This window comes from Mya arenaria, chromosome 2, assembly GCF_026914265.1.
Source record: "Mya arenaria isolate MELC-2E11 chromosome 2, ASM2691426v1".
In the NCBI taxonomy this organism is placed as follows: domain Eukaryota; kingdom Metazoa; phylum Mollusca; class Bivalvia; order Myida; family Myidae; genus Mya; species Mya arenaria.
Genome location: NC_069123.1, coordinates 40,485,144 through 40,505,519, shown reverse-complemented (window position 1 = coordinate 40,505,519; position 20,376 = coordinate 40,485,144). Strand labels below are relative to the sequence as shown.

The following is a 20,376-nucleotide window of genomic DNA, read 5'->3' as shown; positions in this document are numbered from 1 at the left end:
AAAGTCTATACTTCAACTTTTTACTGGTTATTCCATTCTGTTCAGTGGATAATCTTCTGTACTCTTTTCATTTAATTTTGAGCTAACCAGAATAACTTCATAACATATTGCATACATTTCCTAAGCAGACCTAGATTACACACATACAGTTCTTGGAATAGCCGGTGTTGAATAAGCAGTAATTTGTCGGCATGGGGTTATTTTATTTCCCGTTAGGTATTATCTTGTTTTCTTTAAACATTGCATAGTCCTTGCTTCTATCTATGATACCAATTCATGCTACTCCTGCCTGGTCAAAATATATAACTGTTTATTGAAACCGAAACAGATTGCTATTATACAGGAGTTCAATATCCATCTTGACACATTCAACGTGCTTAGTTATACCCACACAGAATACCCTCGACTGTTGGTATTGTCCTAAAAATCTTCAACGGACTGAAACCAAAGACGAAAGGCGTTAAGTTTAAACGTGTTTATTCAGTTCAATATACACAAGAAAATCAATGTACAGATGTAAAGTGTGTAGAATGTTTATGAATGGATTGGAGGACAGGCATTTTCTTATACAAGTTCCTTTCCATGTTGGAGTTAACTTGTTCTAGATTGTAATGAAGTAATAAAAATGCGTTTTTCTTGATTTACTCTAATGTGTACGGTTATGAAATCATAAGCATTCATATCGGCGAAACATCAGATGATACTAGTAACAAGATATACCCACATAATCTATTTTCACGAAGGATATTGATTACCTACAGAGAACAAATATATGGCGATGAAACCCCCATTTGTTCTCCCGGGAGGAGAAAATACCCTCTGAGATTTTTGTTTGTTCATCTAAACTAATGTCAATGTAATAAAAGTGCTCGCTTGTAGGAATTTCGTCTTCAGTCCTCGGACAGAAAGTTTCATTATCACTATTGATCAAATGGACCGTTTGTTATTGCTTGTATTGTTGTTTCACATTTTAGTTGCTGAAATCGTTTTCCGGGACATCTTGAATCAAAATTAAGATTCTGTAGACAACGTTTATTATTCACGGGAAAAATAACATTCATTTATTTCAATGCATTATCATCTTTAACTCATTTTACGTTAATGATAAAAACTCTTAACGAGTAAGGTATAGATTAATAAATATCAGCATTTATTAATGGGTTCTTTGAATTAATAGCTACGTGGCCACGAAATCCCCATTTTAAAGGCGCCAAACCATCGCTTATATATTTTTATATGTACCTATATCGTATCATTTTTGTTTGTTTTAATCCATTACGTCGAATGAGTTAAACACGACAATGCATTAAAATGATTTTTTGGTATCAACCCTATATTGTGCGCCTTTAACTGGATGCTTTCTGAACATATAAGAAACAGATACAATGCTATTTATTTTCTGGTGCTTCTGGATCATTATATATGACTGTCTGGGTCCTGAAACTAGATTAATGCTTAAAATGGCCCTCTTTAAACTATGAACTATTTATTCTAGTGGATTAAATATCGTTTAGAACAAAATACATACTAGGCAAATTGCGTAACTCAAATTAATTCGTAAAACAATTGTAATGCATGGAAAACATGATTTTTCGAGTGTTTGTGTCAAGTCATTAATTCAAGTGGCTTCCGGACTTAACATTGAACGATTTTGACACTACCATGTCATAATCAAAGCACTGAAAGTGCTGAGGGACGGTACTGCTTAAAGCTGGCAGCAGGAGAGTTTCAACTGGTTGTATGAATGTCACATGTGTGGAAAGAGGAGATTGAATCAGACAGTACATCACTCCTAGTCTGGTATTGTTTTGTAGAAGAAAGTTTCTTAAGTGGGAATTCAGGAAAAAAAAGAGCAGGGTGCAAGGTCAGACTGTGATCTTCTGATGTGCATTGAAAGAGCGCTAATGGGGCATTTGCAAGGGTCAATGTTCAAAAGATATTGTGCATGCGTTGTAACTACTCTCAATACCAATACAAATGGTAAGGGTTGCTTTTATCTCAAATAAGTATCACAATTATGTGTCTGTATTATTTTTAAACTTTTTTTGAATTGATATTTTGAATATCAAATATAATTCATAATTATTGATGGAAGCTCCGTCTAACAAAAGAGCACAGTGGGGAATAGTAATACAGCAACGAGTCGGGAAAGGGAAGCAGGTCACTGCCTTCTGCTTTTTAGGCCTAGCTTAAGCACGGCAATGTTAAAAAATTGGGTAACAACTAATAGGCTATGACAACAACTATTTTGGCTTTGGTAAGAAGAAAACCACAAAACATGAACACTGAAGTGCATACAGATATAAATTTTATTGATAGGTTGTAAATGTTTTTAATGAATTTCAAAGGAAAAATGTAATCCAAAATAGATTAAAACAATTAAATGTTGAATATGATTTATAAATGGCAGCTAATATAAGAGTATAGCTATTGGAGGTTCTTCTTTAGCTGTTGCAGTTAAAATGCTGACAGTGGTGTATGCATATTATGTTGTTATCGTAGCTGGTTAAATTTACATATCAACAGTCAACAACACCTGTCTTAGACCAATGCCTTAACACCAGCAGTTCAATTTCAGAAAAAAAGAACAAGGTGTATGAAAAGGAAACATTCTCTTTTGTGCGTTTTTATAGTTGGTCTATGATTTAATAAAAGTTATTATGCAGTATTTTATTTCATAATCTGAATAGGTCTGTAGTTGAGTCCAATTAATATTACTTATAAAGTATGTCTTTATTTCTCCATAATTACCAATATTATACCAGGGTTTATTAGATCAATTGGGGGTGAACCAAAAGTACCAAAATCAGCAAGTTAAATTTTTCCTTAAAACAGACTGAACTTATGAATTAGGGCTAGTATGAGATAAAAATGCAAAATTGTAAATGAAAAAATAAATATTTCTATCCCTGTCTCAGCTATGTGTATACACTAAAGAATAGCATGTAGGGGTCCTGTGATTTTTACAAGACACACTCAGAAGCTTTTTGTTTTAAATAAATGGAATTTACTCGGTCTAAAAACTCAATTAAAATGTACACTAAGATAAGAATTACATAAGTTTTGGACAGTTATTTTTCATCTTGCAATGGTATCATCTGGTGTCTAGTCCCTTGAAATGTATTTCAACCATGCATGAATGACAAAAATGCAAGGTAAAGCTCTAGGAAACAATGGTGTAAGATGAAGGCTATATCAAAGGATGGATTTCTTTTAAAAGAATTGAAAAATTGTTTACCATTACAATTAACCAGTCTGTAGTGTTATATGAATCTATAATGAACTACTTTGGCGAAATGATAATGTACAGGATATTTGGCTTATCAAAATAACCCCTGTTCTAATAGCAACAACATTAAACCACCACACATACTATTAAATCTGAGGCAAAGTGAAAGTAATGCAATTCATGGAAGATGACGCAGCTGGCAATTATCAAATAACATGAATGACAGGAAGAGTATATCCATTATCACACTCTTTTGAGCAGCATTTGTCATTATTTACAATTGAACAAAAAGAAAAATTTACATAAAATGATATAAGCACTGAATCATGAGAGAAGTAATAATGTGAAAACTAAATGATACACATGGAAACGCTATAACATTGTAGCAGAAAAAATATGCAATGAGTGAAAATGAGTGAAAATGATTACAATATGTCAACAAGAGCTGTCGTTAGACAGCGCTCTCGACTAAGCCGCTTTGACTTAGAATACAATAACGATGTAATAATATCAAGTTTGTTCTCTTTATGTCAAACCTAACTGAAAGTATTCGATACATAAGTTGACTTTGATGCTGCCCTCCCACCAGCCCGCCCAAACAATGACGCAAGTCATTTAAATAACTTGATTTCCCATTATGAAAATGTGGTTAAGAAGGAAATTAAACAAAAATCAAAAACAAAAAAATCAAGGGCCATAATTTGTAGTAAGGCTTAAAATGGAGTTATGTTTCTTGTTGTAAGATGGTCGTAAATAATTTTGAATTTTATTAAGTGCATAGAAGTTTTTTTATTAAAATCCCAACTTGCCCTTAACTTTTACTTGCCTAAAACTTTAATCTAAGTCAATCAGGGGCCATAACTTGTATTTAGGATATGGAGTTATGTAACCTCATTGGGTGATGGTCCTGAACAATTGTGTAAAGTATTAAGTCAATTGAATGAAGGGTATAGAAGTTATTAAACAATATCCCAACCTGCCCTAAAACTTTAACCTAAGTTCCATTCTGTGTAAAGAATAATATGGAGTTATCTAACCTCATTATGTGATGGCTCTGAACAACTGTGTGAAGTATTAAGTCAATTGAATGAATGGTATTGGAGTTTTCAGTGAAAATCCCAACTTGCCCTAAAACTTAACCTGCCCTAAAACTTTTACCTAAGTCAATCAGGGGCCATAACTTGTATTTAGGATAATATGGAGTTATGTAACCTCATTGTGTGATGGTCCTGAACAACTGTGTGAAGTATTAAGTCATTTGAACACAGGATATAGAAGTTATTAATAAATATTCCAACTTGCCCTAAAACTTTAACCTAAGTTCCATAGTCAATCAGGGGCCATAATCTGTTTAAAGAATAATATAGAGTTAACTAACCTCATCATGTGATGGCCCTGAACAACTTCATGAAGTATTAAGTCAATTGAATATAGGGTATTAGACTTATAAGTGAAAATCCCAACTTGCCCTAAAACTTTAACCGGACACCGACGCTGGAGCGAGTAGTATAGCCCACCTATTCTTCGAATAGTCGAGCTAAAAATCATTTATTGATAGGTTAAGCAGTGCATTTGGTTGGGGGAAATCTTGATTTGTTTAAGGCTGTAAACTGCAAAAAGGTTTGTCCAAAAATAATTTCATAGCTGTTAAGGAATGTTTGGAATATGTTCACATAAGGGCATTAGGTTATTGTTATTTTAATTAATTATCAATTTGGAAGACATTTCTAGGCAGCCATAAGTAGAGCCTGTTTTTTTAATAGTGATTAGACTTCAAACTTAGATAGAAATGAAAAATATATAGACAATTCAAAGCAGAAATGTCAAGAGGCTTATTGCTGAGTTGTTATCGGAAATAAGACATTGACTGCCCTGTATATAATGAAGTGTACTAACTATATGATATGAACATGTTCATAGACAACAGTGGTAGAAATAAATAAAAACAAATTCATCTAGATTATCTGTTAGTGACACTGATATGGCAACATAAATTGAAGTATGTGAACATCAATACAGAGTGAAAAATCGCATCTTAATAAAATCATAGTTAACTTCAAGTACAATATCTATGCATAGAGCACTGTCAGATAAGACACACGTAATAAATGCAATAAACTTGGCACTGTCTGTACATACTGGTCATCTCAAGTTGCAACAGAATTTATAACACAGGAGGTTATTATTCTTCGTTTAGTATGAATGCCTTTCAGACCTTTCTAGTAATGGTTGAATATGAGGAAATGGAGTAGAATACTGTTCAAGCTGATGGTCCAGATACACAATTTGTGTTAATGAAGGAAGTTGGTGTAATTTCAATCTGTTCAGTTACATGTTATCTTGACAAATTGGTGGCATTAAAACTGAATTGTTTAAAATAAAAGTGAAGACTTCCTTCTGTTGCCTGTAGGAAGCAAAATCAGCTGGGTGGAAACAGTCAGCATTGTGTCATCTGAAACTCCACCATCCAATCCTCTCTTGGCCTCTTTCACAAAGGTAGCTCAGATTTTCTGCAAATGTTCACACATGCTAATAATAAATTCAAACCTTGAATACTTCAAAATACCTATCAACTAACATAATTTAAACAATCAATAAGAAATACAGCTGAAATTAGAGACAAAAGAAAGAATGTATTGTATTTGGCAACGAGTGTTGTTTTTTTCTTTAAAATGTATGATGTATCATCTAGACAAACACAAATCTTAAGCTGAATGAAACAAAAATGAAAAAAAAGTTTTCAAACAGCATTGATGCTTGTTGTTTTAAGTATGATTATTGATCTGACAAAAGATCATAGGCTTTTGGACCAAATAAATGACACTCAGCTTAAATTTTCTAGATATCTGATGGTTATTCTAAAATTATATTCACCTGCATTATCAGTACATTGTTTGTTGTGGTAGTTGTAGTGAATGGTTTGTAGGTGTTGGCAACAACATCAGTAAAGCATAACATCAGTATGTCTCCCGGCCAGACATCTTTCTCCACAGCTTTGAGCCTGATGGTCACAACCTCATTGCGTCTTGAACAGTAAGACCTGGGGTTCTTCCTGCATTAGAATACAAGAAGAAAATGCTTAATAAACTCAGTGATTTACATTAACAGAGAAACACAAAAAAATATGTACTAGCACTATACAAAAGCAAAGTTATATATATACATGTAAGTGGTGGCTGTGTGAAAGAGTTTAGGGCAAACTTAGAAACTGACATATCAGCAAGTTGATAGTTAGATATTTTTCAGTAGTTAAATTTATATTTGAAGGTAAAATGGATTAAAAAATTTATGATATATGAAAGATTCCATACCTGGATTATTTTGCTGGAAACTGACATCCTTGTTATCCTAAAAGAAGACAGTGGTAGCCCCTGCATGTTAACAAACCAGCACTGGATGCATTTGCTGTTCATGCACAACCAAACCGCTATTACATGTAGTGGAATTTCTTGTTCCTAGTCTGCCAAATACTGTCTGTGGATGGTAAAGAGCACTTTTGACCTGCTGAATTTGGTAAGAAATGTTATTCCATCATGGAATGCCATCTGACCTCCTGTGGTACACCACATTCCCACAGGCAAAGACTGGGGTATGGCCCTCTTTTTTCAAAGGCTTCATTGACGGAATTCATCTGCAAATACATGTTTCATTTTAAAATGGCGATGTCTATTTTATCAATTGATCAGCTTAATGATTTTTTATATGGAAATTGAAGAATAAGGTTCATTTGTAGTGCGTCAATACTTTGCTACAGATGCTGGAAAAAATTAAAACAACTCCAATCAATAATTCAAAATGATAATTAAAAATGATAAAATAACGGTTGAATTAATAGTGTTGCTATACAGTGATAAATGTTGAGAGCAAAGCCAGTATTCAGTATTGATCTTAGCTTTATCCTTGTCATCGAAATTAGACTTTTGGATGAACAAGCCCGAATTCTTATGCTATTGCATGGAATCATATTTTTGAACAAGCCATGCTATATAAAATTCAGAATTTGAGCAAGCCCGGAAGTCATTTTACCAGTGCATGGCTTGTGGGCTGGTGCTAATTTCGACCACTGGCTTCAATCAAAGTTGCTTAATAAATACAGCCCCCAGTGAGGGCTTTACCTAGTCATTGATACACAAAAACATCTAACATTGTTTTGCACAATATCAGTTTTGATAAGAAGAAAATATTACCCTATTTATTAGTCATGTTTAAAGGAGGAACTTTCAATGTCAGGGGTGTTAAATATTCATACAGACTTCTCAGGGATGTGATTGACCTGGCAGCCGGAGGGCTGAAACATTTTGGCCATGGGTTTATGGGGCGCTCTTTGGGTCAAAAGCGCACTGCTGTAGAGAAGGCTTTCTAGAAGCTCTTTTGAGGGCTCTCCTGACTTTACATTTGAAGCAAACTTGAATATTAACTTAAACAACTGAAAGCTACCAAATATTTTTTTCCAGTTAATATTTTCTTATTTATTTAATTTTTTTGCGGGGGGGTTGAGGGGTCTCTGGGGCCATAAGATCCGCGGAATTCCGCGAATCCGCGGACAAATCGCATCCCTGACTTCTATATGTGGTATTGTGTAAACACCTAGTTATTATATTAGTCAGGCATGTGCATTGTTACCTTTGAGAGCACTTTTTCAGTCAAAGAAGCATAGTTCGTAACTTACTGTCAATCATATTATAGCATTTAACTAAAATATAGTCTACTTTCAGTACAGGTACAATGGTATGTAATCAGAGAAGTATGATTCTAGAGTGCCGTAAGATCTTAAACAAGTTGAATCCAAGTTTGTGCAAATATGGTATTAAAATGAGCCATAATCAGTTGTAACTGAATCTATTAACTGGCGTAGATTGAAATTGGTATGATAAAAGTGTGCAATAGAAGCCCTTTCATTTTGATCATAATTGAAATCTCCCAATAAAGCGATCTTGTCCTGTAATAGCTTTTTTGAGTTCTTGGAAAAGAACTGAATTATTTGAAAGTGTTGCTTCCTTTGGTGGGCAATAAGGCCTAAAAGAATTGTTTGGTAAGGGTTACATCCTTTTAAAAAATAGATAGGGTATTTATCTTTTTTTTTAAAATTTGTTTATTGTATTCGGCTTTATATAGGAATGTCATTTTCATCATTGGAGAATGGTGTTAAAGTTATCTTCTGTATAAGCATTTAAGGTTTTAAACTACTGTAACGTGCGACGCCAATGAAACACCAACAGATCCCTTCAGAGAAAAGCATGATCGACCCTGAAGGGGTCCACTGGTCTTTATATACACTAACTTTTCTATTCTAACAGATACCGGGTTTTGCTAATTTGCATATTACCAACCAAGTTTACATACGTATACCGAACGTACTTCCGTTTTATACGGAATATTATTATGAACGCACATCCGCCCCCTACTGCGGACCGTTACACTATGAACGCACATCAGTTTTCCTTTTTTTTTCAAACTGACTATAAAAACGGTAGGGTCGGCGCCTATACCGTACGTAGGGTCGGGTAACCCGAGCCAAATGTATTTTTTTCAGGCCTAAACAAAACAAATGAATAAATTGTTTCTGAGCTGTGTAATTGCACACTCGATACTTGCAACACCATGAATTTTTAGCATTTGCAATAAAAACAGTTCATACACAAATCAAACCTAAATTAACTGTAATAGTTACGCAGTCTATTGAGTAACCCTACTTTAACCTACTTTCTACGTCTATTTTTAGACTTGAATGTAAACAACGACTATATTGCACAGTTTTGTTTAAATGCAGTTAAATACAGACCGACAGGCTATACAAAGCTGATGCACAATAATTTCACGTTTTAGATGGCAAAAATAATACTCACTATACACAGAGTCAGTCGCATTCATAGTCCTTGTTTTGTTCTGTGACAGCGTGTGTAGGACTCCTGTCAATAGGAATTTTTTTAACTGAACCGTGAACGAAAATAATAACAGCAACAAAACTTCTAATTTCCTACAAAGTAAGATATCTATAGCTTAATAACTGACCGAACTAATTTTTCAACTGTATGTGCTCCTACATATCATTTTTAAAATATCAGAACAATATACCGAAATAAAGAACAAACTAAATTCTTTCGAAAACTCTGTTGTAAGTAGTCACTCACCGAAACTTGCCGGCCGATGATTGGAAGATGCTTGGAACGATGTGTATTCATACATCATTTGAAACATATCAATCAAATTCCTTGAATACTAAAAGGCAGACCTAAGGGCTGAACAATGGATATGGAAGAAAAGGCTGACCAAAAAATGAATGAAACTATTTTGATATTTTTTTTTAAGTTTTATGGGTCGCCGAGTTTTGAAATTTATTTAATGTACGTGGTGTGGCCTAGATCTAGATTGATACTTCTATATCTACAAATGGTTAAAAAGTCATCCATCTTTAACTAAACGCTCTTATAAATTATACAAATATTTATAATAAATCAGGTATAATACATTCAATAGTACAAGGAAATCAAAATAACCCATAAAAATTAATTCAACAGAAATAATTCAATTTTCAATTTTCTGGCCAGCGTTTTCCCTCTTCATTTATATGGTCAGCTCTCGGGTCAGCCTTTTAGCACAAGACAACGCGCACCTGCTAAGATAGTTCCAAATGGCGATGTTTTGTTGAAAGAAGCCGATCTGAATACGTTTTTCATAAAACACTAGTGTCATAAGAGAAAGGTATAACCTACAAACAATTCATGTGTAACCATTGTGTTTTTATTTAACATTGCACTGTGAATATTGTGGAGTTACAGTCGAAGAATATATTTTACAATATGAATCAGCCGCCTTTGGGCGCTACTTGACTCGCGTACTTATGAATAGCGGACAAAAGGTTTATTTTATTTGGCCGTGCACTTCCGTTTAAAACTGGTTCCTGGACGCTTCTGTTTGAGGTATGAAGCCGGGGACCAAATGATGCATGCCTGTCGAAAAGTAGCATGATACCTATGAACGGCACTGCTTCGCAGTACCGTCCAAAAACAACACCGTCTCGTAAACAATTCGTCAGCATTTGTTCGACAATGAGACCTTCTGTCTGTCTGCTTGTCGTTACCTGTTTCCTTTAAGTTCCTTCTGTGAACGATGATGCCATTTCCCCCCTCAATTCAAGGTTACGAAAGCGTTTTTATTTGAGATCTTACGTATATAACTTATACTGTTACCGATCAGCCAGTCGCCGGAATGATTACAAAACACATACTTATGATTCATAAATCATATGAATTGTACGATCACTGCAGACTCAGCAAGGTTTTATTGTTATCATTATTGCTTTTATTTAACGAGGGTGGAACAATACATATCTCAACACTCAATCTTAGCAGCAAAAGATGAACACATAATCTTACTTTGATTTGGTAATGGTCTTTGTCTTAGGTAGGAACTATTTCCTTTATATTTTTTGAGATAAAAAATAATAAATTCTTTCATTTTCTTTTCATCTTGAATAAAAATAAAGATTCTCTAAGACAACGTTCATTATTCACGGGGACAGATAACTGTTCTTAAACTAGGCTTCATCGTCTTTTCTCTGAATTTGATAAAATTAAAAAAAAAAACTAAAACAAGATGCACTTTAAAAATGCACTCTTACTCCCAAATAAGATTTACCACGATTAATATAATTCTTTTAATATACCAAAAATGATGAATAAATGTCATAAACAAAAGTTTTTATTCAGAATACCGAGTTTAATCTGAAAGAAAGATGCAGAAAACATGGTATTTCTACCTTATGAGACGATAGTAAATCGCAGTAAATCTTTTAGCATTCACCAATTATTAATATATTTGCGTTTTTAGCTATTAAAACACGGTTACCATCTTGTTATCAGTAATTTATTTTTTCCAAAGATGAATTATTTTGTAAGTAGTTTAAGATTTATCACTCAAATTTATGTTTGCTATATACATGTGTATGTATTATATTGAATAAGAGTGTCACTTTAAGCTTGAAATACTTTTTATTAAGTAACATAACAATGTAAGTGTTTCATGTTGCACGATATATTTTATTAACTTAATTAACAATTTGATATAAGGACTTTAAGGTCAGATTACCGCTGAAGGATGTTTTTCTTTCCCAACTCACATGCCATTTTATCTGTGTCGAGGAGGAAGCACATTACTTTCAATAACCTGCTCAACGAAAAAGAATTTTGATGAGATTACAAGAACAACAATTCTCACTCCAAGTCCTTCACCATTCAACAATCAGGCATCCCACAGAGTGGTTACCAATAATTGTTACCTTGAAGATTGCATATGCCAAGACAGTTAAGCTTTGCCAAATATAAGAATTGAGTTTGCAAAATGTTCATTGCATTATCGATTTGATTTAATTTGAGGGTCGGATAACTATATTCTCTTTAAGGCTCTAGCTAAAGTACAGTCGAATCCCGTTGGCTCGAGCTAGCTTGGCTCGAATTCCTCGTTGGCTCGAACTTGATGTGAAGGATCGATTTTTTTTTCTAAAGGTAAAACATCCCGCTTCGCTCGAATTTTTTGAGGCTCGAGGTATTTTTGCTGGTCCTTGAGAGTTCGAGCCAACGGGGTTCGACTGCATACACATTTGGGCATTGTTTCGGATGTAGAGGGAATGTTCTCATGTCCTTAACTATATTTGTTTGTAATGTACAAAGCTTTAGTGCATTTTTCCCAACTTGATAAAAACTCTGATATCGTTATCCTTGGATCTGAATTAGAATTCTTAATGAGCTTACTGGTTGATCCATCCTGTTTATCTGTTCTCATTTGTATTCTGAGAGAACCAGAATAGCTTCATGACGGATACTTTTCCTAAGCAGACCTAGATCTTTGAAAAAAAAATCCCGGTGCTACCGTGTCTTACATAGAGATCTTGAATATCCGGAGTTGAATAAGCAGTAATTGGTCGGTGTGAACGTCATTTAATTCCCGTTAGATATTATCTTGCTTCACTTGCTTCACAATACATGTTATCATTCAGATTGATCTTATTCTTATGGAAGTATTTAAAGATTCTCTATATGAACACGTTATTTTACCATTGATTCCTATTTTCAGTTCTTACATGTAGAATGAACACTCGGTGGCGATTTTTTTCAAATCAATGTAGCCCTGTCAAGTGCTGTTTGGAAAATTTACAAAATCGCAGCCCAGCGTAGTGAATGCAAGCACTCTGGTCCACAGATACAATCAATCCTTATATCTATATTTTGCCCTATTTATTACTATTTTTCTTTGTGGTCAAACTGATCTTTGTTGTAATAATTTTCGAGTTTATCAAGAATATTATCTTTCTTTAACTTGTGTTTTTCGTATGCATGTCCCAGGTCTTTCTTTCAAAACTCCGCCTACGAGGTCACGAAAGGTCGACCGGTTCATGGAAAATGTGCAAAAAGAACGCAAATTCTATCGTACAGAAAATGAAGTGTGAATGTAAATATGTATGAATCCTTCGGAAACACAAACTACGTCAATGTATGGAATTAGCAATTTCAGCTCATTGCCATTAGTATATACATATCAGATGCCGTGGAGGGTGATAGCATATAATGTTTACCCGAGAGAGTTAATGTCTACCGATGCGTTATCACATCTGATATTTATTATACCGAACACACATTGTTTACACCGGCTCTGTCTGCAATTGTGGTTTTGACAGGGAGTCGAGGTGATCAATCATGTATGAAGCGATTCCAACCCAGCAACAGTATAACGGTATATGATAAACTATTTACGGTATACTTAAATTTCTATTTTCTAGATTTTTGCGTCTAATACCACAACACGGTTTTCTTAACTCATGGTGTCCGTTGATGAATAACTTTATAGGGGTTTGTTCTGCTGAATTTTCTTTGTTTGATAATGTGCTCCAAGGTTATATATATTCAATTTGTTCTTTGTCATAGTTGCCATCATTCACACAGCTTGAAATAAAGTCTGAGGCATTTTCATAATCGCAGTTTATCATCAAATTAATTTGTCTTGTCTTCTTCATTCTTCACACCTTTTTCTAGAAGTATTATTTCTATTTTTGTCGCATTTTGAATTGAAATACGTCACTCAATTATGAAGGAAAACGGCAAGAGACGATAGATAAATTATGAATACCTATCAATTGGGGGCATCAAAATATTGTTTTGAGTTGATTTTTTTAACTCCCTCTTTATTTTACTAAAAATATATCATTTATCTTTACCATTAAGATTTACCAATACAAACCAATAAAATCTCGTGTCGATCAATACTGGGATACCTCCTTAGAACGGTCGAAATACCTTATAGTTCTTTGCATATACGAGGAAATGGGTGGATAAAACGGTTATACCACAAGACTACCCTTAAACCTAATTAAGACGCGGATGCCATACACCAAACTATGTTTGTACAACACATCATGCTGTCAGTTATATTCCCTTCGTATTTGATATCTGTTTGAGACCAAAATGAACGATTCACAAATCCCATCTGATGAGATGATTTTGCATATGACTCTCACAAGAGTAGATTCTGTTTTTTTCGAAATACCGATCCGTCAGTTTGATCGAAAAAAGGTGTAAACGGATGGTCTGATTATCGTACTTGCTATGATGTAAACTGGTATCAGACGTTATTATGTTAGATCACGGTGTGTAAGCTTATTTATACTCGCACTCGGGCCATGCCCATTCGGCAAGTGCTCCGTTAAGATTGTTAGTCATGTTAGGTTGTTGGAGCATAGTGCACAGACAGAATGTAACCCTGGTTAGAGCTACCCTGGTTCTTTAACATTCACCAGTGTATAGCACTGTCACACGGGACCCCCATTTAACGTCCATCGAACGTTAATCGAACCTTCGACCCCTGGATTGATAGTCAGGTGTGTTACCAATAGACCACGGATGTTAGATCCCATAGAGTATCGTACTATATATACGAGATTGTATCACTTGTTAAATATGTAAAAGATTATCAAGTCGTAAATATAATGTAATGAATTGTGATTGTAATTCCGCAGTGATCTGACTGTTCCTTTGAAATAAATCCAACAGTTGTAAATAAAGAAATGTTAAACAATATTTTGCATTAACAGCATCGTCTAACATCAGAGTCTAAGACATGCACAATGCATGATGTTTGGGAAAAAAAACTGTCTCCGTTCTTGGAAATGAGTAATACTGCATTTCAACATCAACAATAACTACAACAAAAACACCTTCCTTCATTACCAAGGAGACAAATGTGTATGGAAATAATGTTTATGTTTTTTTTTTGGAATAAAAACAAATAAAATTACATGGGGAAGACGTCAAATCATGCTGTTTTAGTAATTACTGTTATTAGTCCTCACATATTTTTACAACATAGGCGGGTCGTCTAACGACAGCTTATGAAATATAGATTACGAAGAAAGAACACACAGAATATCCTAGAGAAAATAAACACAAAAATGTTCAAATGTGATGACAGAGATTTCGGTATACATCTAGTTACAACTTGTATACTTTCTGAGTTGTGTAACATATTTTTAAAACTCGTGTAGTAACTTTTTATTGACCGTTTATATTTCATTAAGTTATATATGTATATATAAAAAAGCGATGATATATATTGATGTGTTAAAGATAAAGATTTTCACTTATTCATGAAACTGATAGTAAAGTTAATACTTAAAAAAATAAACAATTATTTTAGTAATGCATTTGACTGCATTTCAAAAACAAATACTGCAGTTTAAAGACATGCACCAACGGTTAATATTACCTGCAGAAAGAAACATGCATCAACGGTTAATATTACCTGCAGAAAGAAACATGCACCAACGGTTAATATTACCTGCAAAAAGAAACATGCACCAAATGTTAATATTACCTGCAGAAAGAAACATGCACCAACGGTTAATATTACCTGCAAAAAGAAACATGCACCAACGGTTAATATTACCTGCAGAAAGAAACATGCACCAACGGTTAATATTACCTGCAAAAAGAAACATGCACCAACGGTTAATATTACCTGCAGAAAGAAACATGCACCAACGGTTAATATTACCTGCAGAAAGAAACATGCATTTGCCGCAGCAGCACTTTTATATAATATAAAATAACTGCAGTTAAATCACAAGTTAATGGCCAAACATAAACATGTTGTACAAAACATGCCCTGAACAAACAGTATGTGGATGCAAGCAGCAATGAAAGCCATTCTCTGAACAAACACACGAGGATGCAAGCAGTAATACAAACCACGCTTTTAACAAACGCAGGTGGATGAAGCATCAATACAATCCAAGCTTTTAAAAAAAGCAGGTGGATAAAGCATCAATACAAACCACGCTTTTAACGAACGCAGGTGGATGAAGCATCAATGCAAACCACGCTTTTAACAAACGCAGGTGGATGAAGCATCAATACAAACCACGCTTTTAACAAACGCAGGTGGATGAAGCATCAATACAAACCACGCTTTTAACAAACGCAGGTGGATAAAGCATCAATACAAACCACGCTTTTAACAAACGCTGTTGGATAAAGCATCAATACAAACAACGCTTTAATAAACACAGGTGGATGAAGCATCAACACAAACCACGCTTTTAACAAACGAAGTTGGGTGAAGCATTAACACAAACTACGCTTTAAACAAACGCAGGTGGGTGCAAGCATCAATACAAACCACGCTTTTAACAAACGCAGGTGGATGCAAGCATCAATACAAACCACTCTTTAAACAAGCGCAGGTGGATGAAGCATCAATACAAACCACGCTTTTAACAAACGCAGGTGAATGCAAGCATCAATGAAAGCCACGCTCTGAACAAAAGAACGTGGATGCAAGCGTCAATACAAACCACGCTCTGAATAGAAGAACGTGGATGCAAGCAGCAATGGAAACCACGCTTTGAACAAAAGAATGTGGATGCAAGCAGCAATAGAAACCACGCTCTAAATAAAAGAACGTGGATGCAAGCAGCAATGGAAACCAAGCTCTGAACAAAAGAACGTGGATGCAAGCAGCAATAGAAACCACGCTCTAAACAAAAGAACGTGGATGCAAGCAGCAATTGAAACCACGCTCTAAATAAAAGAACGTGGATGCATGCAGCAATGGAAACCACGCTCTAAATAAAAGAACGTGGATGCAAGCAGCAATGGAAACCACGCTCTAAATAAAAGAACGTGGATGCAAGCAGCAATGGAAACCACGCTCTAAATAAAAGAACGTGGATGCAAGCAGCAATGGAAACCACGCTCTGAACAAAAGAACGTGGATGCAAGCAGCAATGGAAACCACGCTCTGAACAAAAGAACGTGGATGCAAGCAGCAATAGAAACCTCGCTTTGAACAAAAGAACCTAGATGCAAGCAGCAATAGAAACCTCGCTTTGAACAAAAGAACCTAGATGCAAGCAGCAATAGAAACCACGCTTTGAACAAAAGAACCTAGATGCAAGCAGCAATAGAAACCACGCTTTGAACAAAAGAACCTAGATGCAAGCAGTAATAAAAGCCTGGCTATAAATGAAGGCAGGCAACGATAAAAACCACACTCTGACAAAAGCACGTAGATGTAAGCAGTAAAAACACACCCTGAACAAACGCATAAACTAGCAGTGCAAACATATTTCTGTAGCACAAACTATATGCATGCAATACAAGAGCATGTATTAGAATTTCAAAACCTGTTTGAGCATTCGAATGCATCTACAAAACGTTTAACAGGACAAACCCATTTAAAGACGTTTCTGTTTACCAAACAATAAATTGAATAACATTTAAAGCACACATCTTTTGCAAGCAACGTATTGAAAGCACACCTTTCGATTTTACATAATTCAGAACAAATACAGTCTTGCATGCAGAGTTTCTCTATTCCGCAAGTATATAAATGCATACTGTTATCAATCACACAGCGGTCGGAATGATTACAAGACACGTAGTTATAATTCATAAAACATGAGAACTGTAGGATCACTACAGACTCAGCAGGGTCTTATTGTATCCTTATTACTTTTATATATCTAGGGTGGGATAATACATATATCGACACTTAGAAAACGTCGAATTTGATTTTTAAATAACTATTGAGAATTGCATGAATGCGGCAGAACCATTTACCATTATAGCTTTGGCAACAAAACAACAACAACAACAACAACAACAACAACATTATAATTTCCCTTTTTGCATCCTGATTTTGCTCTGGAATTCACAAAGTCATAGTGAATCAAAAAATAATACAAACAACGGAAAACAGATGTGTTTCAGTTATGAAGTTTAATTACTAAGAAGTGTCGGTACGCTTTTCCCCCACTGTTTCAAGACTGTCGATTTAACCTGTTCAACGAAGAAATATAAATAAGACTGCAAGGAGCATTGCTCTCTCAAGCACTTTACCATTCAACAGAGAGGTTACCTGTAGGTATGGCAGATATTTGGAATTTGGTCCCAAAATGATAATTATATCATCAACTGATACATTTAGATAGTCTGACCCCATATTCTCGAAACATCTTAAAGGCTTACTAAGCTAAAGTATATATCATTTGGCAAAGGTAGTTACTTAATCTTGATTTAACAAAAATTAGAATAATTTCTACATGTTCAGCCAATGAAATTGCAGATAGGCAATCATTAAGTACTAGATTTAATTATTAAAAATTTCAACTCTCGCGGGTCCGCCTACTGCCACTCACCCGATACACACCCCTTGCGTCAGATTTTGCGTTGAAAATGTATCAACCAATGAGGTTGTATTCCAAGTCAATAATATCACCCGAAGTAATTCTTAATGATTAAGAAAGGGCTCGCTCGCAAAGTTTATCGTAATTATCATAATTTCCCTGTCAGGTATCAGCAACCACTGTATAGTTTGTCCACATGTCCATCTTTTGGTTATTTGACTCATTAAAACGATAATGATTGGTTAATAGCTTACATTGGATGAATATTGTCAATACTTATCAATAACCTTTTGGATAAGTTTGAACAAACCAAAAAACCTAACCGGTTTTACACAATTGGCCTCCAAACTCCAAATCAGACCAGTGCACAAACAATGATCAAAACTTAAATAGTTAGCTTAGCTTAATCCTGTTATTAGAGACATGAGGTGTTCTAACTGGTTAACCTTTTGTTTGATTAAAAGGCTAAATGTTTATTGATTGGTCAATATTTATCCAAACTATATAAATATGCAGCTAGCCTAGTGATAAGATGTTTACAACCAATCCAAGTGTTATACAATATGATGCAGATGTTTATTCTGAACTTTTAGGCTCGATTTAATTAACTTAGCACACACACACAACATGGAATCGCTTTTTTAGTACGCGAAGGCAATCATCATGACCTGAACTATTTTTATGTATTCTGGACATTTTCCCTGATTTGATAGAAGAACTGATACCGTAATCCGTGTATTTTCATTTGTATTCTTCAACAGCCTACTGGAATTTCCGTTCTGATCAGTCGAGCATTTTGCGTCCTGATTAGTTTTTGATATAATCAGAATAGATTCATGACAAATTGCATACCTTTCATGAACAGGCTTAGTTCGTTGAAAGCCTGATCACCGATTTCACACATACACATTTTGAATAGGAGGTGTGAAATAGGCAGTAATTTGTCAGTTTTGATTCTCTAGAATTTTGTTTGACATTTGTTTCGTTTCCGAATACCGGTTATCTTTAAAATTAATCTTGTGTTGATGAAGATATTGAAGACAGTATGAATATTAACACCTCAACTTCCATTCCTTATATGAATTGCCTTTCGGCAATTGCGATTATCATCCGATGAACGCAACATGTTCGGATATGTTCGGATCGTGAGTCATCGAATAACATTATACATGTAAATTGAAAATTGTCCATCTTGTTATTGTTTGAATTGTGTCAGCAGACCCCGAAAAACTAAAATCAACATGTAAGAACGAGAAGATTTATGATATGATCAATGTTTTGTTGTCATAAGTGTTTCAAACTTTCGTTTAAAAGTTATTTTAAGTGATTGTTTTTTTTCCGCGTTATTGTGACGTCATTTCATAAACTGTTTCCGACATTGGGGCTATGAACGTAGTTCGGACTCAACATACTTTTTAACCAGCCCAACTGCGTTCATATCCCGATAATGACATCAATCCCGCAATTCATTTCTTATATAAGCAATAAACGTGTGATCTTAAGCACAAACTTCATGAAATGTATATAGAGATATCTGTTTCAGTTTACCGACTTTAATATCAAATGGAACATGTTTGCATATTTCATATTCTTAGTATGGGTCAGTTTTCAATTTATTCTTATCCTTAGATATTCCTTGTTGATTCCATTTAGACTATTGCGCAGTTATTTTACAGTCCAATCAAACACGCATTCTACTCTTTAAGTAAATATTGATCAATGCTGTTTATTGAATACGGCCCATGACCGAAGCATCGACAAAAAGGGTAGGTAAAACGCTAAAATTAATACTGTAAGAATACCAGTTTTGTTCACATTCAGGAAAATATTTGATATTATTGTAAGATGTTGGATAGGTTATATTGGCAAAATGCAATATGCATGGTGCTATAGAACTGACGCAATGAGAGCTGACATAATTCCGTGGAATGTATACTATATTGGATTATGAACCTTGGAAAAGTTATCTATCTCATTTATTGTACCACTCGTCTGTTCATGAAGAGTCTTATTGTGGTTTATACTGCTTCCTTCATTTCGCTCGATATTGTATTCTCCAAGGTAACAGTTTATGCGCATGTCTTATTTGCTATTATTCTTCAAGATATACCTTTTAATAGCCTATGATATTTTTAATAATCACAGTCTTTTTTCAAATTAATCTGACCAATCAGCCATGCGTCCAGTATATATATTTGCGGGCATCGTTTGCTATATGGTTCTCCGTTTGCAGTGTACGCGCTGAATTACAACAGGGATACAAATTAAACCAGTTTGCTAGCGTTTAATAGGTAAACGCTCGCCCTACTTAACGCATGTATTTAACAACATTGTTATCAGTAATAAATATTTTCCATAAATGCATATTTTAGTAAATGATTAAAGGTTTATCACTTACAATAGATATTTGTAATGCACCAGTCAATTGTAACCACGGCCCCGAACAGATGGTAAAATCCCGCCAAATGCCCCC

At 34.7% G+C, this 20,376-nt stretch overlaps 1 protein-coding gene and 1 long non-coding RNA gene across 2 annotated transcripts in view; one reads left to right on the top strand and one right to left on the bottom strand.

Annotated features, from left to right (window-relative positions):
- The window catches only part of LOC128223959 (epithelial membrane protein 2-like), a 49,103-nt gene that overhangs the window by 9,644 nt on the left and 19,083 nt on the right, over positions 1 to 20,376 (top strand). The window lies entirely within an intron of this gene.
- Positions 5,504 to 6,846, bottom strand: LOC128223963 (uncharacterized). The gene is made up of 3 exons (XR_008259409.1): positions 6,541 to 6,846; positions 6,104 to 6,281; positions 5,504 to 5,739 (listed from the first exon to the last, which is right to left on the bottom strand). It is a non-coding gene; the product is annotated as an uncharacterized LOC128223963 (long non-coding RNA).